Source organism: Lates calcarifer, linkage group LG12, assembly GCF_001640805.2.
Source record: "Lates calcarifer isolate ASB-BC8 linkage group LG12, TLL_Latcal_v3, whole genome shotgun sequence".
In the NCBI taxonomy this organism is placed as follows: Eukaryota; Metazoa; Chordata; class Actinopteri; family Centropomidae; genus Lates; species Lates calcarifer.
The window spans coordinates 25509355-25533337 of record NC_066844.1 but is presented as its reverse complement, the minus strand read 5'-3'; the positions used below and the strand labels follow the sequence as shown (position 1 = coordinate 25533337).

Here is a 23983-nt window from a genome sequence, read left to right as displayed (position 1 = left end):
GATATCAATATCTCTAAAGCATCAGAAATTAACTCTGTAAATATCCTTTCATTCCGTCTATGGTCTCTCTACCATCTCTCACAGTAACAAGGCTATAGAGGCTGAGAGCTGTTCAGGACTGTTTCACCACAGTGACGCTCAAACTCTTTAAACTTTTTAGTGCGACGATACTAAAATCATGAGCACTACTCAGGTTTTTCTTTTGAAGAGAAGTAAATCCCAGTCTTGTTTGGCCATGCACTTACTTTATAATCTGATCCAGCTTCAAAGAGAGAAGTGTAGAAAAAACTGGCATCTTGGTGGATCCTTGTCCTTGTCCGTCACATCCTCTCCTTTGTATAATTTTCACTTGAAGCACCTGTAAAATTCACAAATCACACACATAAAGAGCACTGTAACTGGAAATGAACATAACCTTTAATACCATAATTCTGCTTCTTCATCTCAAAGTCTTGTCAGGGTTTTTTTTCACACTGTAATTTGCAGGATTAGGAACTTAATAATAATTTGAGATTGTACCAAAGGGATTTTGTTCTGTCATATGTTACTGTCCAGTGTTGCAAATAAGTAAATCTGTCATTCAGTCAATCAATGAATCAATCATTCTGTTGCAGGAGATCAGTTCAATTTTAACGACGTGGCACTGAGCAATCTCCGCTGTGGAACCAGTGAAGCACTCTGACACGATACAGTGCAACGCATTCAGATAATTACACCTTTCTCTCGTCTATTTACTCGTCCTCTGCTGCCTGCATTTGTTCTGTAATTGACACATTCATTTCCACTGCCATTATTAAAGTCAATGAAAAGCTATTACACTGTATCGTGAACCTTGACCCACATGTCAACATTTTCTCTGCACACATTAGCATCGTGTGTATGTGTGTCTGGGATAGAGAGAGAGAGAGAAGAGTGTTTCAGGGGTAAGTCAAATGGGACCCGACTCGGCACCTTTGTTCGAGTTCTCGGTTCGTGGGTCAAAGGAGAAGACGCCTGAGGACACTCCAGGCATCTTTCTTTCTCTCCACCGCCCTCCCTCTCCTCCTCAGTAGGCAGTAAATGAAGTGTAGCCTGAAATACTCAGCAACACCACCATCTATCATTATCATTACCGGCGTCTGCAATCGGGAAGTGTTTATTAATTAACCAAAAGGGGCTTGGCAACACGTCATTTTATGTGTGTTTTTAAAAAAAAATACATTTCAACCCGTGAGTATTAAAAACTGGGGCTAGCATGGATAATAAGCATGAAACGGGCAAGTGGCTGCTGTGAAAGGTCAAACTCAGCTGTGTGTGAATGTAGGAAGGAGGGAATGGAGGTGGGTCAGACAAAGCGTGACTGCAGGGCTGAGCATCTTTTAGAAAGCTTTGTTTTTTTCATGCCTGGTTGAGATCTGCTTACAGTAAATTTAATATTATATGCCACTAAAAGGTTTTTACAGTCCATAAACACTGAGTCAGATTTGTTGTGGTTGATCCTCTGTGATAAAGGTGAGTGAGGGGAATCTCTTTGCTATTCTGCATTTCTATTTTCAGTTTGAATCAAGTGTTCGCTTTATACTGTGTGATCTTTTGTCCATTTGTGTATTACAGTGTGTAATGTAATGTGTGTATGTGCCCCAGTTCATGTGTGTTTGCTTAGTTGACTCAATGAGTGGTCTATGCCCATTGGGTAGGCCCTGTGTTGCACGGTTCTGCAGTAATGGGTTCTGGCAGCTGTGTAATTTGTGTTGATTTATCCCCGACCTTGGAAAACTCTTCTTCTGCAGTGCAGGTGTCATTTGTAAGACACATACACCCACACACACACACACACACACACACACACACACACACAGACGCAAATCACAAACAACAATTTTATATACACAGAGACTCAATTTTCCTCACACACCACACATATTTTAACATATATCAACCATGCACCAACCCGCACCAGCACCCTCCACACACACACACACACACACACACACACACACACTCAGTGTTAGTAGGTCAAATCTCCATTCAGGGACCAGCTGATGACAACGTCTCCAATTTCAGTGTCAAGTAACGTTGACTGGTTGAATGGGTCACTGCTTAGATGGGACTCAGGATAACAGCAGTATTTGATCTAATGTACCATAACTAATACAGTATACATGTAGTATGTATAATATTACTATTGAAAGTATTACATCACTACCTCTACATGATTGTTATGTATTCATTTAATCATCATACAATATGTACAAGTTTAAATGATCACGCATGTTTTAGTTTTACGTCTAAATGCTTCAGAATACTGCAAACTACCTCAGACTGTGTATCTTCACCAGTGTGTGGCTTTTAAAATGAGTTTTGCTGAGACATTAACCACCAGAAAAAACAAAGGTCACAAACATGAGCGACAGTGAACACTGTGAAAATGTAATGGTCTTAGACGTTAAGATAAGAGCTGACTGTATTGCTCCCCTGGCTTTTCTCTCACTCTCTGACTGGTGAATTTTACTGTCCGTCATTAAAACAGTCAATATCTTCGTACTTGTGGCACCACCTTTATCCCACCTCTACCTGCGTCACTGAGCCAGCTGAAGGCAGGAGAGGAAACCGTACTTATTATTTTTTCAAGATACTGTTCAGGTCAGGATGTAGTATTCTTGTATACATGTGTGCACATAGTTTTATGTTGTTTATGTGCATGTGTGCGCTTTTTTTTTTAAACAAGATTTTTACAACCCTATTTGTCAATAACTTTCTACATGAGCCAATCCATCCTTTACTGCTCTAATGTTCCTTTTATGGTTCATGTACCATCATGTAATCCCCATAGAAACATAAAGGAGCTGTAACTGTCCATTGGATTTCAAGCATTTTAACAGCGGTCGTACAGTGTGTTTGTGCAGCTGTTAAACTCGATTCAACTCCATTTTCATTATCCTCTTACACTAGCACGTCTTAGTTGGCAAATCTGTCTCAGTTTTACGTTGCAATTCAACAACCAACAGCACTTGTTTTGTTCTGACAGAGCCGTTGAAGCTGCTATCCATTATCAGTCGTCTGTATCATTTCCCATGTTGTGTAAGTTGCTGTGTCAACACCAAGCAGAAAGTCATTCAGAGAACAAGAAGCACAGAGAAACTCCAGTGAAGCAGAGTCAAAGAACACGTAGAGAGAAACAAACTAAAGAGTTACCACACAGGTAAACAGACAAGTCTGACCACATGTGGCCACCAAGCACCGCCTGGACAAACACTAAACACAGGGGAGAGAGAGGGGCACGGCCACTAACATGACAGCTGGATTTTTTTTTTTTTGTTTGTTTTATCAGCACAGATGATACAGGTAAACACTGTCAGATTGGAAAAGGAAACTGAATCTTTATCAGACCTGGTGAGACCAATGGCACCACAAAAAGCCTGTGCTGCTGTGATTGGTAACAAAAAGAAGTTAAGACATGTTGGGGTTTGTCAGTTGTTGTTTGTCATGAAACATCTGAGCTCTGGGGCCTTTGTAGACCACACACACACACACACACACACACACCCGAGCTGAAGGATTGTTCGTATTGTCGTTAAACCAATCAGCAGGTCAGGTGGTGATGACGGGGAAAGACAGAGCAGAGAGAGAGAGAGAGATACTATCTGTCCAAAAACACCTCTGGCTATTCTAAAATGAATATCCTCATCATGGCTGTGACCTCCAGCCCCTGTTGTAAAGCACAGGGTAATTGAGGTTAACAGTTTAATTTGACCTTTGAAGCGTCTGTGTGGCTTCTGTTGGAACGTTTCCTGCTAAACTGTGAAAATAGAAGAAACTGCCACCTTTTGAATATTCTTATCTCCAGCTCCAGAAGGATTGTAATGTGAGGCAGTGTATTAACTCCTGCCACAGAGAGTGAACATCACACGGAGGGCAGATAAAATGTTTTAGAAAATTAAAAGACTCTGAACCGAGAGATACTATTGCCAAGTGTTATGATTACGCCCCGTCTCTCTCTCTCTTGCCCTCACATAAAACGACGCACAGTGTTAAAATTTGTCTCCATCTGTAAATATCCATATCATCCGATGTGTCACTTGTTGTGAGCCCACCCCCCCAATTCACATTTCTCCCTCCCAGGAGGACATCACTCTGCACATCCACCTTTGTGATTCTCTAGAGAGCAGTGGTACAGGAGCCTGGAGCGCTACAGCAAGCCACAACACTGCACACACACACTGCTGACACACTAATAAAAAAATAAAGAAACACCAGGCCATGAATGTATGACACAAAGAACACCTATGCACACACACACACACATGCACAGGCACCTTTCAGAGTCCAGGGACTTGAAAACATGCATGTCGATGAGTTTGGCTGCAGGCGCAGACACCTCCCTGTGAGTCAGTTCCTGCCGCCGGTCCCAGCGCTACACACCTAGCGCTTAGAAAGGTCAACGTGTAAAGCCAGCAGCAAAAAAACTAAATGAAGCTGTTCCTTGGGGTGACATCTGTCTTGAGGTTTGTGTATGTGCTGTGGTTTGGTGTGTGTGTGTGTGTGTGGGGAGCAGTATGTATGGTTGTTACTGGTAACGTGGTTGTGATAAGCAACAGTTAAGTTGATTAATTATGTTATAATAAGGAAGATGGTTTGTAATTTGAGTGTATCTGCATTGCTGGAGGAAATGATATGTCTGTAGGGAGTTACAGACTTATTAAAGCAGCCATGTATGTGTGACATGCACAGAGAGGTGAGGCTAACGAGCTAATAAAAGGACAAACCTTCAAAAACTACATGGATTTTCTTACCCAAAACATACATTTTAATGTGGCTGGAAAACAAACTATCTAAAAACACATTTTGACTTTCTTGTGATGCTGACAGGAAGTGTAAAAACGCCTTTTTTATCCTTCAATTTTCAGCATTTCCAGGTCATTTGTGCACAAATTGAAAAAAACACATCAAAACAAGTGGAAGGAAATGCAATTACTGTGATAACACACAGGCCTACAGTACGGGTTTGCTTGATATCAGACGGCGGTATCACAAACTGTGAAACTCTTCCCACCGTACACATGCCTCAAATAATTACACCAGTGTATGATGGTGGAGTAAATGCACACTAGAATCCAGCTGATGCTCTCATTTGAACTTCATATCTAATTATTTTCTGTGCATGAGAGATGATGTAGGTCAGAAACCAAATTATAGAAATCCATTATGGCTCAGCTAAGTGGAAAGTGTATTCATTTCCAGGATCATATAGCCACCTCCTTAATTAACCATACATTCTTTGTCCTTTACAAAACTTTCCCGTAGCATGGTCCTAAGGAAGGTTTGTGAGTCAGCTGGTTAAATATTCTGTGGTCTGCCATGAAATTCTGATGAGCAGAGGATGAATCTTAAAGTCTGTGGTGATCCCCCAACTTTTAATCTAGGTACAGGCAGTCAATGTACGTAGAGGACAATGTCAGTGACTTCCTGTTATTTCCTTTGGTGCCACCAGCAGGTTAAAGTTTTCACTGACCCAGTAAAATATCCCAGAAATTTCTATCCTGTCGTTTTGTTTCTTCCTTCCTTTGTTTGATGACATAAAGTGTCACAATCATTTTCATGAAACACAGAGACACCCAGCTGATGTATGGAGCAGTGAGGATGATGTACCTCAGTGAACTTTTTCATGGTGACCTGCACTTCCACCTTTTCACACCTGCAGTTTCTCCACCACTGTCACTCTCACACACTCTCTCCTCCCTTTCTTCCCCTTTGTTTATCTTGCTGTCCCTTTCTCTTCCTGTCTGTCATCCTATTTTTATCTCTCTTCTCTTTCTCTGTTTCCCTCTATTTATATCTCTCTCTTCCTCTCTCTGAATGAGGTGTGAAATCAAATTAATATCAAGGAGAATAGATCCCTGCAGCGTTTGGCAATCTGATAAGAAACTGCTCTTATTTTAGGATTTTAGGGAATTTTTTTTATGTTATGTTGGAATATGTTGGGACTATTTGCAACATTTCTCTGTCACATGATCTAAAACACTTTTAGCATCAGGTAAATGTACATACACATTACTTATGTCAAACAAATAAAAAAACCTACTTGTATGTGAAACTTTTATGATGATTTAAGAGCTATTAATCATCGTCGTCGTTTGGGAGATGAAACTCTAAAAAGAACTCAGTTGGCAGATTGAAGCTTTCTGTCCACCCACAGTGTCTGTGCATAATCCAACTATTATCTGGAAAAAAAAGGGGATGAAAGATGGTGTGAGTGTGTTTGCATGAGAGGAAGGGAGAGAACTGATAGCCTGAAGATAGAGTGCCTCCCACAGTTGGGTGCAGCAGCTATACAATCATTATGCATACAGTACAACTACAGTAGAGTGTCTGCATCACCATATTTATAAGTAAAACACTCTGAAGGACACTCACACTCTATATTACAGTTTAGACTGGTGAGAGCTGAGTTTCGTGGGGACAAATCTGTGAAATAGTCCTGACTTAATTTTTTACTGGGGACAGAGATTGTAGAGCTGGGGGAATTAGTAATTCCACACTAGAAGAGAAAAGCTAATTTTGGTGACTGACTGCTTTAAAAAGATTAGGTATGTGTCAAAAGAAAGTCAAGCCAAAGTGAAATATCATTCAAAACCACCTTGTCATCAGAAGGACTAAACTTTCTACTGGATTCATATTTTAATTCTGACTTATTTTCCACCTGCCTGGAAATCAGTTTAACTTTACTTGTGCAGTTTTAAAAGAATCGGGGGCGAAGGTGCCTCCGGTCTCAGTCAGTGAACTGCGTCTGCTGGGTCAGAGGAAGCAGACCTGAATGGCAGCATCAAAGCTCGAGGAACATCTCCTCCTCCAGAGGTTCATTTTACACTTAATCCATTTCTCTTTCTTGCTCGGATACTTGGCCTCTCCTCCTCTTTCCTTCCTCTTCCCCTTTCCTCCCTCTGTGTCTGCCTTAACTCTGCCTGTGTCCAACTCTCTCCTTAGTAATGTAATTTTCCTTTCTGTTTGTGTCTTCACTTTTCCTCTTGTCAGATGGTGAATCACATGCTGCAGTTTTGCTCCATTAATAGAGTCCTGTCACATAACCACTCACCTATGATCATCAAATCAGAATAATGAAGGTCATTAGTCATTTTTAACAATGCCTCTAAAAGATGCTTTCATTAAAAAACGGCATTACATGTATAGTTCACTTCTTTATCCCTCATCTTCTCACTGGCTCCTGCATACATCCCCTGAGATGGAGCAGAAGTCCGTGAATCTACAAACGGTGGTATAGCACATTACCCAAATTCCCGATGCCTAATGGTGTGTCAACATGGATAGGCTATTAACGTATAATGATGTGCTTTGCGATAACGAGTGGATTATTTGGTTTACTATGCCATGAGTGGCTGCACGGAAATAACACGGGGGGGAGAAGAGAGGAGGCTAATTCGGTCCTAATTCGCTGCCCGAGGCGATCTTATCCGTTTTGTTCTTGTATGTATGAAGTGCCTCTCCTCTCCTGTGAGTGCAATATGGTGAAAAGCTATTTTAGACCCTGTGGATGCGGCACGAGCATCACATCCTTTCCGATTTCCTCAGCACACATCAGATAGTGGACAGGATATTTCTTTCTGCTTAATTTTGCTGAACACGACATGTATCAGCAAGTCACTTCCTCTATTCTTTTGTCCTGTTATGTGCTGCACGTTCATCCATAAATTGAAATAAAACACTGTGGTATACATTCCTTCAGTTTAGGCTTTAAATCTTCATTCTGCAGCACTCTAACCTCACCGTGACTCTTCATGAGCACTCATCTTCTGAGGTTAATTGCAGTGGGGTGTATATTTACGCCCGAGTCTTTCAAGGTTCTTGTGACATTTAAAGTCATGCCAAAATAAAAAACAAAAATGAGGTGGTTTTAGTGGCATTTTCTGGTCTGACATCAGACAGTCATGTTGTGGAAATGTTTCTGACTGGGAATTAAATATAGTATATATATAAATAACTTAAAGAGTTGTGCATTACATTTGTTAAAAACCTGTTTACTTGTCTTCTCAAAAATGTGATTTCTCTAAATGCGATTCACATTTCTTGCTCAGCGTGCTACTTCAGGAGTGGGAATTTTTGGGAATCTTACAACTCCATTTGGTTTTGCTTGTTGGGGTCATGATTCGATTCAGAAAAGTATAGAAGGGGCACTATTTTCAGTTTCTTACTCCAGTGCATCACTTGCTAAATCACTCTCTTGTGTTTTTCTTCCACTGAACTGCATTATCAAATCTAATTTTCAGTTAAGCTAAATGGCCTTAATGAACTACATTGTTTGAGCAAACAGAAAAAACAGAAAAATAAGTTGCAATATTCCCTTTTTTTTGTAAAGATTAACTGCAATGTTAGTGTCTGGGTGATAGTTAATCTAATTCATCTCCCTCCAGTGAAGCTAATTATAGAAAAAATAGATCCTAGGAATCAGAATTTGTAAATTCTTACATGAATTGAATTCAGTGATTTTGTAATGTTGCGTGTGTGAGTGAGACAGTAATACTAAGGTTTGTAGGACGTAAAAAAAAATATGCAACAATGACTTCACACTCTGCGTCAGAGTTGGAGACAGCTATTGTAGTAATCGCTCTCCTTCAGGCTACTCCTGATTTGAGAGATGCAGTGATGATGTAAAGATGCAATGGTGCACGAGAATGAAAAAGATGCAAATTCTGCACAACCCTCTGCTGCTGCTCATCTGTGCAGCTCTGAATTTCCTGTCTGCATGGGCAGATAGGTACTCGACTATGTGGAGCTCGTTTGGTTGGGATGGTTCGAAACAAACTGAGGTGATTTTAATAAGGTAGGCTGTTGTTTCATCAGTGAGGCCTACAGAGGTCTAAACATACAGTAATATACTACTTTGGGTTTTTTGTGACAAACTTAAATCAGCAGGAACATCTCCACTCAAAATGTTTTCATGTATCCAGTGAAACACTGCATCTCTACATCTGCTCAGTGGATTGGTTCCATATGTTCTTCAGATGCTGAATCCTAATAACTTTGTTTATCCCCTGACTTTTCCTCCAGTGCCACCATCAGGTTGACATTTGTGGTTTTGTGTAAAATGTCTAGACAGCTCTTGGATGGATTGACATTAAATTTGGTGCAGACTTCCCTGCCCCCCTCAGGATGGACTATAATAAACTAGTCTTTGTTATAGCACAGCTGCTTCTTTGTTTCATATTTACATTCAACAAATCTGAATGTGTCGCTGTCATCTTTGTTTTACTCTAAACAGAAATCCCACAGGAAACTGAACTTTGTTTAAATCCATGACATCTGACTCTTAAAACCTTTAAAAGTCATCTTTGAGTCCCGTCGTCTTTTTAAAAATGCACTTTGTTTGTAAAGGTGTCTGTGTTTGTGTTCACCAAGCCATCGTGCAATTCACTGACCTTTGTTTCTCGAGATAAAATCCATTTGAAAATATAGACGTTTTCATTTACAACCACAGTATACATCACATGACATACTGAGGTATGAAAATTGATTTTTGATCGTTCTATAATTACTTTAAAATTCATTCACAGTGAAAGAGAGAAAACGATTCCCAATCTTAAATTCCAGCAGAGGCAATTCCCTGTCACTCATTTAGCAGAAATTAGCATTGAGGAATTGATCCACTGTTAAGGTGGGGAGCATATGAATTGATTGTGGGCTTTCACAGCATCAGGGATACTTCACCAGAGGCTGTAGACCAACAAACAGAAGAAATTACATTACAATGTTGCTCCAAGCAGCAAAGCAGTGATCAGGCTTCAGTTCAGCTTTTCACCGTGAAAGGAGGGAGATGCAGCAACAACATCACAACCTACTGATGTCAGAGCAAGGCCTCAAAAATATGTCAAAATATAACCACAAAAAGTGGTGGCAGAGGTTTGCATTCAGCATCATCTATCGCCCCTGCAGGATACACTTTTTAATGTCAAACTTTCTGTCTGAAACTTTTTCTGTCAGTATGTACAGTAGTCTGGTGCAGCTATCAGCTGGGCCGACTGTCCTCTTCTTACCCTTTCTAAATGGCAGTGTGACGAGAGCTGTTACTCCAGGACTAATGACTCAGCATCACGCAATCATCTGTGTTCATTTAAGGTCTCCATGTTACCCTCCCCTCTTTCCCCCCTCGTCTTTTTTTCCTCCTCGCTTCTCCATTCTTCCTCCCTCCTCCTCATCCCTCTCACTCCACCTCCACCTTTCCACCTCCTTACTTATGCCTCGGTTTCTTTTCTAGTCTCTTCTGTCTGTTCCCCTTATTTTCACGTCTCCTACTCGCTCTTTATGTCCCTCTCCCCTCTCCTCCTCCTCCCTGTGCTATGAGTAAAGCATGCCAGTCAAAGCCTAGTAGGCAGAACTGTCACTACTGTTCATGGTAACCTTTCAGTGATGTAGACATGCAATAGTTAAGCCAGCAGCAGCGCCTAGCTAATGTTAATTCTCAACTGCCTGTTCCCCCTCCAACCCTTCCTCCTATTCTCTCTTTCCATCCGTTATTCCAGTGTCTCTCCATTTTTGTCTCACTTTCTTTTTTTTCTTTTTTCCAGTCCCTCCTCACTAATTTCATCCTACATTTTCCTCCCCACTCCCTTTCTCCGTCTGCTTCTTTCTGAGCCACTGAATTACTGAATTAACCCTCCATATTATTCTGCTTTTCTCTCTCTCTCCTTACCTTCCATTGCATCTATATAAGTGTACAAGTGATATTCACACTAACATGGAAAAGGAAAGATGAGAGTAATGGAGAGAGGAGTCACTAAATGTCCTTTGCTGTAAAGAGTTAGTGCCATGCAGGTGGTTCTGGTAATGAACCAGTAAACAGGAACATGACCTGTTATAATTGCTCTCCTCAATCACCTCAACCTCTTACAACTGGACCAGAAGCAGATGGGTCTCATAGCTCTGCTAAAATAAGAAATGTGTAATACAGACTAACCACTGACCCTTTGCAAAAACTCTTGATTATTCTTACTGCAGTTTTGGAGAAGAAGGAAACTCCAATCATCTCTATCTGTCTATTCTGCAGTTATTTATTATCATATTAATTATTTATGATATAATAATATATGTTTTTTCAGTAATTATCAGATCAATTATCATTACTAACATGTTCAGGTGCATTAAGTAATTTCATCAGTTGCAATACATGCTATACAGTGTTATAGTTTCATGGTGTGGATTGAGAGCAGTACATAGTGCAGAAATGAATTCAGACATTCGTAAAATGCCAGATACTGAATGTAGTGCACAAGGTTGCAAATAGGATGCAACTATAGACACAGGTATTTGGGCAGAGGTGTAGCTCACATTTCATACCAACAGCAGACAGCGGTGATTCTGTCTGGCAGAATCAGTATTTTTGCAAGTTATTTAAAAGTTACTGGCTTAGTTTTAGATGAATTTAATGGGTCCAGTGTCATAATATGTCAGAGTACATTACACTATCGGGTTGCAGCCCTTCGTAAGTCTGTAGGTTCTTCAGGCAAGGTTAGCTCGGTCCCTCTGTGTGTGTTCTGCATCAGCGGGTGGCTCAGCCACAAAACACCCGCTGGAACCTTTTCACTTGTCATTGTCAGTCTAAATCACAAGTTAGCCAGACAGACAACCATCCTGAGAGCCGTGTCACAACACATCTGCTCCTCATACTAAATGTCTGTTTAGAAGCTCTGATATGAAGAAATGCCCGTCTTTTTATCAAGACAGCCAAAAGATAGTGCAGCAGGAGGGAGCAGATTTCTCTGGCACCGACACAGATCTTGCAATTGTCATTTGGAGCTGATGGTGAGATAATGGAACATCTGTTTGCCACTGGGGTACGATGTGTTTCAGCAGGTCAGTAAAGGATCACTGCTCCTTCATTTGTTTTTAAGATGTCCCATAAGATTACAACTGTTGGATGAATAAAGAAATTCAACTCCATGCTGAAGCTTAGGAAAACTGTACAAGAATCATGTGATATATAATGAAAATAATCTCATTCTTATTATTCTTATTATCTAGACAGAAAATAAAACCCAATTATCATTATTGATTCCTTTGAGCAGTTTACTTTCGTTTTGTAAAACAAATAAATCTCACACATTTTCTGCAAGAAAATATCTTGTGACTAGCCTGAGCTCGGGAAGTATAAATGGATTTTAATGTTTCCATATCCTAAAGACTGAATCCTGAAATAGGGCAGAGACGATGTTCAAAGAAACAAGTGTCACGCCAATTTATCCTTTATCTGTGTGTGTGATCTGTCTTTGCCATCAGGCTGTTCATACGTGGTCATCTTTGATCACAGACTCAGAGTTGTTAAATCACTGATAAGATTAAAACCGTCCTAAAATGCAAGTGTGAGTGTGTGTTTGATCATTCTTTTTTCATTATCATTTTCATTATATGGACAATAAAAGTTAATTTACCATTTACCTCACAAATAAAAAATGTAAATAGAAAAGGAATGCCTGTTATATTACAAAAACTACTGCAGAGATCATTTCTTTTATTAGAAAACAACATATACATATATAACTCAGAGTGTCCATAGCTACTGATCCAGACCCTGTTTAATGTTTAGTTTCATATGGTCGAGGATTGCAAAGATTTCTGTATTTTTCTTTTTGTAAACAAAAACACAATTTGCAGAGCAACATTTGGACAAAGACAAAGGCACAGTACGGTCATTTGTTCCTCCTTTTGGACCGATAATCCACACTTCCTGGCGACTACTCATTCATTCCTAGGAGCTGACAACAGCTTAGTCCACGCCATAACTAGAGCTCTGCACAGCTATTGACCCCTGCTTTCATATAATGAACACTTATCACATTGGAAAAGATCAATACAGTGTTCAACACCCACATATAGATCTCTAATTGGCAGGACTGATTGACATTAAGAGTGGGACTATTTTTACAGACATGTTTTTGCACATGATTCATCAGCATCAGCATAATACTATGATGAAATATTATGTGTGCTCTTCATTGCAAAGGGAAACCAAGCCAACTTGTGGCTGTTAGAATATCTAAGACACCATGTAGCACCACCATAAAAGTTTTTATGTATCTTTCTTTCTTGACCACTTGTTCAGAGTTTGGGGTGGATTGATCTGTTGATGGATGGCGGTGATTGTATGTTTCTGTCTTAATAGACATCCTAACATAGTCATCAGTCATGCATCTGTCCACAGTCTACACACTCTAATTGTCACATATGCTGACAGAGGCAAGCTGTCACACTAAGGACAGTGATTTTCCTCTGCAAAGCTGTGTGGACCAGTGGGCCTACAATCTGCTGACCTAAATGCAAAGGTGGTAATCTGTAGCAATCTGTCTGTACATGTATGTATATCTGTCTCTATCAAACACTAGACTTCTATTTACTGACTGATGTCGAGTGCAAAAAAAGCTTTTGTATTAGTAAATAGCAATTCAGGCTGTATAAGGAAGTGAAATAATCTGTTACCAGCAACAACAAAAGAGACTGTAGCCAGTCACGAACCACTTTCAACTGCTGCTGGTGTTTTTCTTTTCTATCGATTCTATCAAACTGAAGTCTTTTCTTCATAAGGCCACGAGTCCACCACCTCTATCAGACATGAATTCCAACTAACTTGCAGCTGTCAGCAAGTCGTACACTTGAACTCTACACTGCCGACAAACACTTGTTCATCAGCGCTGAAGAGAGTCTAACAGTGAAGGACACGTACACCAAACAAGAACCTGGAAACGTGGTACTGAATCGAAGCACGGCGAGAGAAAGAATACGAGGTGAGTCTATTCACACAGGAGTTACACATGAAAACAGGTTAAAGACTCTGTTCATCAGTTAGAAAAACATCAACTGAAGCAAAGCCATGTCTTTTAAACATTTATCAACCATCACTTTTACAATTTGTGTTTGTGTTTCCTCTATAACTCTGAGGCTACATCACAAAATGGAAATGCCCCAATCACCAATCATAAAGCCACACCTCAGGTAAAGCAGCTCTGGGCCTGCAACACACAACAATAGCTTGATGATGTGTGAAGCCCACATCAATGTAGTCTTGGCATATTGTGTTTACATAACCCTGGGTTATTGTTACAGGACATACACTGACCCTGTTACTATTTAACCAGGTCTACCAGGAAACCCTGGTCGTCCTGAGCTGGAGCTGTCCACTTCACTGTAGTGCTGAAACTTATGCACAAGTAGGAGCCTGTTTTCCTGCAGTCAATTTGGATGTGCAGTTAAATGTACAGCTTCCTTAAATCCAAGTGATTTATTTATGTATGAATATGAATTATGTATAGTCAGTAATGAAGAATTTTAGTTTTTGAAGTAGCTACTGTCTAAAAGAAGATGTCAGGATGCAGCATAAAGTTTGAGCAGGTTAACTCAGAAACTACAGTATATGTAAGTATCTTTTTTCTCTGTGTTAAAAACATGAAATATTTAGGTTTGTATGCATTCACTGATTGATCACTATGTAAACATTTCTTTAAATTCTTTAAATGCTACTCTGCAAATGAATTTAAATGTGAAAAGTAGAGACCAAGAAGTTTCATATCCCTCAGTGATGGATGTGATACATACAAGGCTTTTGCTCAGTCTTAATTTACTATTATTTCCTTGAGTGGGTGTCCATTATGAGGCCAATGACTGGTGGATTGGCACCAATCATCCATGTGGCAATCCATTCATTCGTCGCCATAGAAACGGCAAGGGTGAATAGGGGATAAGTAGGGGAGCATGGAGAGACTGCTGACACCTGCTCTCCTTCATTTCCTATCACCACACACATATGCACTGTAAAAAATCCTCACAAACATATATAGATTATGTAACTGTGCACACACACGGAAACACACACATGCAGACAATCAGAGAGCACATTCAAAGCTTTGTCAGGACTGCGTTTCTTAAAGCAACATGAAATGTCAGCATGTTATGTTTGAGTTTGAGAAAGTGTGTTCGTTTTTATTCTCATGCAGCTCATTAACCCAAAAAAACCATGTATTAGGCAGTCAAAGGAAATTAATGTTTGTATTGTTCCTACAAAGTCTTTAAAAATGAAGTTATCTGCATGATACTGATAAACCATGGAGCATTATAGCAGTCAAAAATACAAAGAATAAGTCCACACTGACCTCTGTGACCCATGTTGTTATCACTGGATGTACACAGTGTCCTACAGAAACTATATCAACGTCTTTCCTGTTAACACTGGGTTGATAACAAGAGCTGAAGTTACCGTGTCACATTTGCTCCACTAGTTTCTGTATAACACAATATCTCACTGAGCATCTGTCTTTCAAATTGGCATCCACTACATCACCTGCTATTTTAAACAACAATTACATTTCCCAAGGCTGGATTATTAGTTATTTGTGTTAGCAAATGTCAATGGGATTGTGAATGAGGTTTTATTACTTCTGGAAAAGGCTCCTGGAAGTTCCTGTTTCACTTCAGCTCTCTATGAACAGATGCCAGTGGCTTCCTGCGCTGTCAGTGGCCTACAAACAGCTCCTTTAGCATGATGATGCTGTGCTACGATTTTTTTTCCGCCACACTCCAGAGCTCCTTCTCATGGTTCTCACTGATGCTTCCTAAGAGATGAAAACTTCTGGTTTCAGCTTGACTGATTTAGAGCTTAAGTCTGAGGTGCAGAGGGTGAACAGGGTGAACAGAGTGTGTGCTGAAAGTAAAGCAGACGATACCCAGGAATGATGATAGTGCAGTCTCCCGGAACAATGTTGTCCTACTCTTCAACAACATGTCAGACACACTGTTGCCCGTCTGTTAAATAATGAATAATGCAGGACAGCGTGGTAAGTCAACCCTCCGTGGACCTACAGGTGAAGCTCATTCTCAGGCAGGAGTAGGAGGGTGAAAAAGCAAAAGCAAAAGCAAACACGCACTGGAACATCAGGTGGATCGAGTTGTGATGCGATCCACCAGGGGAGACAGGAACTGTATTCACCTGATTACATTCAGCAGGCAGCAACATTTGCATAATAACATATCACAGAAAAATGTTTAAACTCAATGTCACCTCAGCATACACGTCACCTTTTAAATTGTCTAATGGAGCAATGCGGCAAGAAAAAATAAAAAAGAAAAGCTCTGAGTTCTCCCTAGAGGAGTTAGTGGTGTGTAGAAGGTGTGTGATTGGATCATTACACGGCCAATTATACTGAACTAACCTACACCCGACATCTGAGCAGCAGCAACTCCTGGTCCTGCTTGGATAACAAGGCAAGAAAGATAGGTGTGAGGGCACTGCACAGGAATACATGAAAAAGCTAAAAATGTTAAGCTTCATATTTTAGCATATATGGGTTTCCCAGGAACGCCATTTTGAAAAGAGCATCCCGTATGTAAGCAAATGCATTCAGTGATTTGTAAGCATACAGGCTCTCTTTAGTAAACACTGATTTCTAATGTGCACAGGAAGGAACGTCTGTTGTTTTGCAGCAGAACGTCAAATGTCCTGAATGTTAAAAATGCCCAGATTTGTTGGATGCTTTCATTTCTAACCATGTGCACATGCATTTTTAGCAGGTACCAAACCCCGGACACGCTGATGCCAACATTCATTTCATCCTCTGAACTGTACAGTACAGAACATCTGAGCTGTAGAAGATTAGATTCGAAGGAGCCACATGTAAGACATGTTCCAGCTCTACATGAAACAACCTCCCAATGTCTCCTTCAAGCACGTCCTTGAAATGTCAAATATAAATGGCAGCAGAGGAAGATTTGGATGAGGAAATGATAAAGTACATTTCCCTCAGTCAAATATCAGAACACAGGAATAAAATGTGTAGAGCAAAAAAAAAATGTAGAAAGTATGAACTCTGCAATCTTTGAAATTGCAAAATTAAACTACATAAGTTACACTACATAAATATTAATACATTCAGCTGCAGTTATTGCACTAATGTAGGATGCAGTCCATGAACATTAAGAGATACAGATCCTTAAAGGCCTGATGAAGCTCCTGAATCCCATTTATCACTTTGAATTCTGTTACTGTTGATATTGTCTGACACTGTTTTTCTTTGATCTTGTTTATAGACAAATACACATTATACACACGTTTCAATCCTGGCCTGTGTCATAACTACAACAAAAAATGAAGCACAATACACAGCGAGAACAGACTACAGTAGCATTTGTTTTAATTGATATTTGAACATTAGTTCTTCAAAGTATCATTGTTCTAAAAAGACATTTCAAACTTCCTCTGCTCTCCTAATTAGCATCTTGCTTGAACGCGTGTCTGGATTGTGTGGATTGTATACAGTGCTACTGATTGGAGCAGTCATGGGACCATGAAAGCCTACAGACTTTAAGCTGCAAAACAACATAAAGGATTTGATGGAGTAAACCAAATTCAAATTAACCCCTAGAAACCTCATCTGAGGACGCATAATCGTGGATTCTATAAAACTTAATGAGGCCTGTTTGAGCAGCTGCTGCAGCAGTCGCAGCAGCCCACAGGAGCTGGAGGAGCACACCAGCTCTGAGACCGACTGAAGCTGCTCTCCCTCTATCGGGCTGCTGCTCTGCCCCAGAACTCTTTCAATCCAAACATCAGCTTTAACTGTCTCCTTCAATCTAGCAGCCTATATTTCACTCTGATGTCAGCCTCTTCACTCAGTCTGGATACTCCTGACTGCAGCCTTAACTGGGACTTCACCTCAGACTGCTTCAGCCCGTCTATATGCTTCAGTGCTCTTCAGTCCAACACCTTTCTCTAATGTTCATGTACCTGCAGCTGCAGCTTCCTCTGCAGTATTCTTTATGAAATGTTAATTAATGATCCCCAAAAGCCCAGCCTCACAGTTTTAGGCCCACCTCACTGAAGTGACCGATGCCTATGACCCCTGCCCTCAGAGTGGTCCACATGGACGTGGTCAAAGACCAACCGAGCAAACAGCTCACGGCTCTGTTGCCTAGCAACACATCAGTGAATATTTCATTTATCACAGCAGGGATTTGCATTTAAACCGTTGTGTGAATTGAGCTGATTTACTTTTCTTCGCTTTCTTGCTTTTCAATTTTTTTTTTTTTTTTACAGTAAATTAAACCAAAAAACCTTTTTCACCTTTGAGTCAATTTAATGAAATCATAGAGTGAATATTTCTGATGATTACCTCAAATTACAACAAAAGTTGCTGTAAAGCTGCACAGGAGACAAAAAGGAAAAAGAGAGGAGTAAATGAAATGATAACCTCCACTCTCTCTGTCTCTCTCTTTTCTTTCCTCTGTGGTGGCAACGTCAGACAGCCCTGTGTCGAGGGTGCAGGTGGCGGCGGATGCAGATTCTCTGAAAGCCATTAAGTCTAAATATCAGTCCTGAATCGTGCATCACATTCTGTCTGCCTCAATTACGTTGACTAAGGGTAACAACCCATAAAAACGGTTTTGGGAGTGGGAGTTGCAACCCACAGAAAGGACACATCTGCCTATTCCGCAGCAACGTTGGCTGATATAATGAAGATGCATGCCATAAAATCCCACCATTGTTTAAGCATGTGACAGATCTCTTAGCTCAGATGTAATGATGGTCTGAGGTTTCATTTCTCAAGCAGAGAGCCTTTATTACAAATACATGAGATTCAACACAAACCATTTGAGTGGAACATCCTAGTTACAGCTCCGACCACAGAGTCCTCTCTCAGTCCAGCGAGCTCGTCCCTCCTATGATTCATAGTTTCTGCAGCTTCGGCAGCTACAAGCCAATCAAAGTCAGTCATCCAGCATCCAGAGCCCCCCCACCGCCACTCTGCTCTGCTCTGACATTGTACGAAACAACAGATTGATGTGGAACATTACTACAGGTGTACGAGCAGGAAAACTGTCCTCTGCTATAAATTATGGTATAACCAGAGGCTGTTATTGATATTCCTATAACACATTCCATGAGCCCTCTGGACAAAAGGAACAGCATTTTGTTTAGATTTTTAATGGGAGGTCGATAATTCCTCTGGTGTGTTCAGTCAAAACTGATAGAGATCAATAGACTGACATTGAAATGCATCCTTTCTGAGAGAAATACTATATTTCAAGGGTATTTATATTTGATTTATTCCTCTATTTTAATTCTAATAAGCAAATGTGACTGAATTATGTGAGAAAGATGAGCAGCAGAGGTTGTTGTTTATCCCTATGCTATCCTTAAGCTAGTTTTCTGAACAGTTTATAAACCCCTCTCACCCTTTAGGCTTTTACCCTCAGGGCGCTGTAGACAAGTAAGAGCCATCAGAAATGTGTACATCAAGTTCTGGTGGGTAAATCTGATCAGGATGCTGCATGCATGGTTTTCTCTGAATTCCACACAATCAAGCCTTTCTCCCTGAGTGTGCTGTGACACCAAAGAAAGATTTCACCCTGTTCACCCTCCGTACCTCAGACAGACAAAACAGTAAGATACAAGAACAATTGAGTCCATTCTTTGTTACTATGAGGGACTTCTGCAGACTTTATAATCCGTCATTAGTCAAAATATTGATTTCAGTCTCACAATTTTCAGTCCTGCAGCAACATAGTAAATATGTGAATTAAATTTACCTCAATGACCTTCTCAATCATAGATTAGATTATGGCATAAAGCATATATGAGGACTGCAATGTATCTGTGCTGGAGTGTGTGTGTGTGTGTCTGTCTGTCAAAAGCTGTATATGTTAGCAGACTGTCAACAACATACAGAACATTCCTCTGAACTGCCACACAGCGTTGTACCTACAACACTTGGTTGTTACTTGTCAGATTTACACTGAATGCAGCAGGGAAGATGTTGATGCAGCAGTTTCAGGGAAAAACCTTTTGAAGACGTACGAGTCACAGAACACATTTTTATACCGATAAAATACAGCACTGCCACAGAACGAGGAGGAAAGTGAACAAATGAATAAAGGACTGAAATACAACAGTCACTAAAGTAATAACACATGGTTGACAGACATTGTTCTTGGAATAAGCAGCTCCTACAAACAACTAACTCTGACATGATCTGAAGGTAAAACCCACAGTGGTATCCTCTTTCTCTCTGATTTTATTTTCCATGCTTAAGGTTTTTTTCACTCACATTATTTACTTGTGAAGAGTAAAATTACACGTCCAGGAATTTAGAGATCTCATTAGATGTACATTGTGGAGGTTAAGTGTGTTTGGGCTGTACTTTGGCTGCATAACCTGATGGAAAAGCAGCGCTCAGCCTGCTGCTGTAAGAGTGCAAAGCTTTTTCCATTGCAAATATAGGCCTCGCTCTGAGCAATATTGACCTTGCACTTTTGGTGTGAAAGCCCTGTTACTTGTTACTAGACGATGTCTATGTGTTCGAGTGGTAAAGCAGCATTTATTCCAAGACTTACAATGATAAAGCCAGCACCTATTGCTAATGTAATAATACTTAGATCTCAAACACTGGCAAGTTGCTGTAGTATAAAAGGACGGACATAATCCAAATCCTGTTATACACCTAAGCATCTACACCACATTTGACTGATGATGCTTTCTGCGTTTCAGAAGTTGGGGAGATGTTTATTTTTTTTCATCTGTGGCAGTGAAACGACAATATCTGAATCCATGCAAACATTCACAACTGATCCAAATTCTGTTTGTCTCCGAGCAGAGTCGAGTGTGAGGTGGCGATGAATAAACAAATATGGAAATCTAATTTAATCACCATGTCAGTGCCTCATTTATTCATTCATAAGCTCTTTCATTAGTGTGTAAATAAAAACATAGTAGTGACAAAGATGTGGCCACATACTGAACCTGATTAAAAAGGTCTCAAATATTTTTAGCCACATTTCCGATGAGTCTGCCACTTAAGTTGAGACTGAAATATGTCAACAGCCGTGTTATGGATGGTCAGACATTCATGGTCCCCAGAGCAGAGTTTCCCACAAGTGCAAACAGTGTCCAGCTCGAAGTAGCAGTTTATTCTCACAGATATTTCCTGTCCTGTTTGAAACCAAGGTTACTGTGAAAAGCCAGCAACAACAACCAGCTCATGCAAAACAACACACTGCCTCGTCTCTCGTCTTTTAATTGACTTAAGTTCAGAGGTTTAAAAGCGACATCTTTGCCAACTGTCACTGTGACTGCCTGCAGCTCCAGCAGAGGACGCACAGAAAAGCTGACAGTCATTGTATTTACAGCTGGAACAAAGGAGGAAGTCAGGCATCAGGACGAGGTTTGGGTTCGTTGTTTTTTTCGTGACATGACTCGACAATTATTGGATCGCCATGAAAATTGGTGCCGATCTTCATGATCCTTCAGGAGGACTTTCAGTAATCATCGGGTCAAACTGTCTGATCTGACTTCAGCTTCTGCACTGATGGCTTTATCTTCAGATTTACTTTTTGTTCATTGCTAAGAGCAAACGTTAGCATTTGAATGTTTGAACTACAACTGTACACATGCTAACGTCACAGCTATCATCATTGGCATCTGTGCCTATAAATGCAGCAAAATCTGATTTATACCTGAGTGGGATGAGGGGTAAAGGCAATGTATTCTTGGCAATATTTTAGACATGTTTGTCCTTGCATCAGTTTGACTCTTGGTGTAACATGAAAGAAGCAATGTGCCTGATGTACCTGTGGCTGGGATTGTTCCTTTTAAAACTGCAGGTTTGGCACTGCAGCTTTAAAGCCACAGGTGATGCACTTAATAATTACCCCCAGATTTACACAATGATACAGTGAATTTAATGTGACATACAGGAGTCACGGCTGTCGTCAGTCATGGAAAACAAGCATTTCTTTCTTAACTGACCTTTTACCTGGTACATCGAGAATGACATGTTGCATATTCATCTCCTGCACCTCGGTAACCTTCTGAAACCCCTGTCACTAATATCGATAATAAATCATGACAGGGGTCAAAACGATGCCTCGGCTCATTTACAAACATCAGTCATTTATATGTCTCTACACATCTCTACCAGTTTGACACGTCTCTGATATTTAGGCTGTGACAGTTATTTAATAGTAATTGGTTAAGGAAGAAACTTGAATTTACAGCCATCAAGAAGAAGGAGATGTATCAACTCACAACTGCCTTTTAGTTTAAACTCAGGACTGTTTACGTTTTTGGGGAAAAAAAAATTTGTGTTATGGCTGCCACTGTTCTTAAAGATGTCAACCCATTACAGGATAAACTGGCTTGGCAGGAACATTTTGGGCTTTGCTTTCCCTCTATACTCTCCGTCATCGACTTCTACATTTCTCCCTGACTGTGAGAAGAGTGAGAGAGGCAGGGAGGGAGGCCAGTATTTGTTTTACTTTGCTGCTGTGTTTCCAACACCCCCACCCCTAACCACCACCCCCACCCTTTTATTTATTTATTTATTTTTTAGAAATGCACCCTGGGTTCTTTTTGTGAATCACCCGGCAACAGACACATCACTTTGTCTCCATCTTTTCACTGCGAGCGGAAACGTCGCGCCGAGGCTCTTCTGGAGAGGCCTAGCAGCGTCCTACCTGACTGACTTACCAATGAAGAGCCAGAGACATTCTATGGGTCTGCAGTGTTACACATAACTGGTCCTGACAACAATCCCTCCCTCTCCGCACCACCCGCGAAGAAGGGAAGCTTTTTAGGTTGAAGAGACACAGAAAAGCTGCAGCATTGGGCTCTTGCTCCGTCTGTTTGTCAGTCTGTCTCAGACATTTCAGTCTTTATCTCTCTCACACATGCACAAACATACACATTGATTTCCATAAGCTCTCAAGTGCAAAGCCAACATACAACAATGTATGAAAAAAAGTTTCTTCTACATATTTGAGAAGCTTAAGTACACACTGCACTGACTGACAAGCTTTGAAATGGACTTGGAAAGTTAGTGCAGGACGATTCACGCATGTCCCACAGGTTCAGAAGTAACATGGTCCTCCAGCATGATGATACCACTGGACTGTAATGTTATGCAATGATGCTGATGAAGAGAAGCATTTTCCAGGTTTTGACCTTGCTTTGAGTGTCCTATGGATGCTAAAGGTCAATGTTGAAGCAGTAAAGTGCTCGCTGCCTCAAAGGGTAAAAACAAGCAAAAAACACTGCTTTCTTATCTTCTGTTTTTGCTTAATTATTTAGTTTCATTCATGTTATATTGGATATTAACTTATATTAGAGTGTAAATGCACACTGTGTGTTTGCTAAATGCTACAGGTATGTTTGAATTTTTAGCGGCAGTAGCGCTGGTCCATTACTTCCGTCCAGGCTGAAATATCTCAACATCCCTCAGGACGAATTTTAATCCCTCTGATGATTCCTCAACTTTTCACAGAGTGCAATCATCACATCTAAATGTAAATATGTCCAACACCCTCCTAACCAAATACTCGCAAAACTAGTGACATTCCCATCAGCATTTAATAATATTGTAAATGCAAACATGTTAATGGTTATTGGCTGTAAGTCCAGCCTCAGAGCAACACTACAGGGTGGCCATAGACTCCTAGTCTTGTATGTGTGTTAATCCACATGCAGTTCTTTCAGTTTAACAATAACAATATTCATTTTATACTGATTTAAATATATCCTGCTCCAACTGCAGTTTTCTAAGCAGCAGTGCATGTGGGATGTGCCTATTTATATTTGTATTATACAGATATACAGTGTGGGGCACACAGATTGTCGCCATGCATGCAAAGCCTCGTAGAGACACTCAAAGTGAGGGGCGACAGGTTTCTAAAAGGCTCAGTAAATACGCCTGCAATATAAAATGCATCTGTCATCATTATCGCTGTCATCATCATCTGCATCACCATTTTGTCTTTTCACATGAGCGGTAATCTGCTCCACAGTTTCAGAGCATCATTTTTGTCCCCTATGTCTGAGCAGTGAAACTGACAGGGGGCCAGCTGTCTGCCTGTGTGTTTGCCTGTACTCTACTCTCTATTACTACCACCTCCTTCTGTAATTACAAGCTCCACTGCACACAGGCTCACCATCAGGTGGGGCCAGGGCCACGAGCGCAAGCAC

General features: G+C 40.5%; 1 long non-coding RNA gene across 1 annotated transcript in view; it reads right to left on the bottom strand.

Annotated features, from left to right (window-relative positions):
• Window positions 1-23983, bottom strand: part of LOC108890090 (uncharacterized) — a 63751-nt gene that overhangs the window by 4354 nt on the left and 35414 nt on the right. The window contains exon 3 of the long non-coding RNA XR_001962102.2: window positions 246-358. This is a non-coding gene — a long non-coding RNA (uncharacterized LOC108890090). The remainder of the gene's footprint in view (window positions 1-245; window positions 359-23983) is intronic.